The following is a 1689-nucleotide window of genomic DNA, read 5'->3' as shown; positions in this document are numbered from 1 at the left end:
ACCCTTCCCCTACCCATCCCACCTTTCCTACACCTTAAGCCCCTTTCTTCCCATTTCACAATGTCAGTAATCTTATTAGGATCTTATGTATTATTACAGTTTATTCACACCAGAGAAACTATTTGGTATTTACACATGTGTGACTTATTTATTTCACTTAGGAGTATATCTTCAATATGTATCCATTTTCCTATGAATGTATCTGTTTTCTCCTTAGAGTTATCTTTCTTTACCAAAAATCTTCACAACTTCATCAACAGATTTAGATGCATCTGCTTTCTTGACTTTCTCCATTTCTTCTTATAAATCAATAATTGGTTTTGTTGACTGAAGAGAAGTCTAAATGCTCTTTTCCATGCTCTCTGGTGCCATCACTTCTACCATTACTTTTCCCCTCTCAGAACACCATTCAATACAGATATCATTGTTACAGATCAAGAAAAAAAAAACAGCAAAAGATACATCTGCTTTCCCATCTATGGTCTTGTTCCAACCTTGAAGTTTGTCTTGATTTTGGGGAAACACATCAATCAAGAATTTATTCTTCTGAGCATTGGCAACAACTGTTTGATTGATTTCCCTGACTGATAGTTATCTTAACAGGCATAATCTTTCCTTCTTTAATGTACACTTGAATGAGTTCACCATACTGTGACTCTGGGTTCTTCCTTTCATCATGAAGAAGCTCTCCTCCACAAAGGTGTGTGTAGCCATATTTCTCCACAATGAGGGAGCATTGAGTCCCCCTTGCCAGGGCCAGAACTGCTGAGGAGTAGCCAGCAGGTCAGCAGCAGGGAGCTTGGTCCCAGGATGTGCAGCAGCTGGCAGGGGAAGCAGCCCAGCATATGCTACGTCTGTGACAGCAAGGGGAAAGGGACAAGACCAGCCAGCACCACCCTCTTCTTTCCAACTTTATATCCTTCCTTTCAAGGCTCTGAGCATACTATGCCCCGGAAGGGCAGGGGGAAAGCTCTTCAGTTTTGAAAAGTTCTTCACTTTTCTTCAGGACAGAGTGAAGAAAGTTTTTCCCTGGTATTTGTAAACCTAAAATCCTGGAGAGTCTGGGGTGCTATAGCTCCAAAAGGAAAAAAATTTTTAAATTGGCATGTCAATTCTTTGCAGCTTTTTTTTTCAGTTAGTTTTGAAAACATTGTGTTTCTCTTAAGGAATAAAACAGTTGGTGTTTATCTTGTATTGCTTATCACAAGTGTAATTTGAAAAACAAACTGATTTTCCAGCTGCTCGGTGATTAAAATGTTTGACAATTTATGTCTTCATCTTTGACTTGTGGTACAATAAATATAACCCTTCATGTTTCTGAGCTAAGCTCAACAACTTCCAAGCCCTCAGGATGCTCTGAGTATCTTTCTAAAAGATGCCTTTTGGTGTAATTTGAGATGGAGCTGAAAATCAGTCCTTGAATTAAATTGCAATCCTTCTTAAGTTATTTAAACTGCAGTATCAGATTGGTAACATTTCCAGGTGAACTGCATTCTGTTCCAAAATAAACTTTTACTGAGGTCCTGAGGCAGGGTTTCACATAATAAATTGTTTGCAAAGGGAAGATTTTGAACAGATCTTGAGGGTATGTGGAATTCCTTTGCAGTTTTGACATTTTCTTTTTGGTATTTGTGTTATAGAATCATCTAGTATTTTAAAGTAAGAGAAAATATGACTACTGGAGAAAGG

The 1689-nt window shown here is 38.2% G+C and overlaps 1 pseudogene; it reads right to left on the bottom strand.

Annotated features, from left to right (window-relative positions):
- Positions 1 to 219: 219 nt before the first annotated feature.
- LOC104860321 lies at positions 220 to 845 on the bottom strand (annotated as a pseudogene).
- Between the last annotated feature and the right edge of the window lie 844 nt (positions 846 to 1689).

The sequence above is a fragment of the Fukomys damarensis genome, unplaced genomic scaffold (assembly GCF_012274545.1).
Source record: "Fukomys damarensis isolate Sample0158 unplaced genomic scaffold, DMR_v1.0_HiC HiC_scaffold_8, whole genome shotgun sequence".
Taxonomy (NCBI): Eukaryota; Metazoa; Chordata; class Mammalia; order Rodentia; family Bathyergidae; genus Fukomys; species Fukomys damarensis.
The sequence above is the reverse complement of the archived record's forward strand: the minus strand, read 5'-3'. Positions and strand labels throughout refer to the sequence as shown.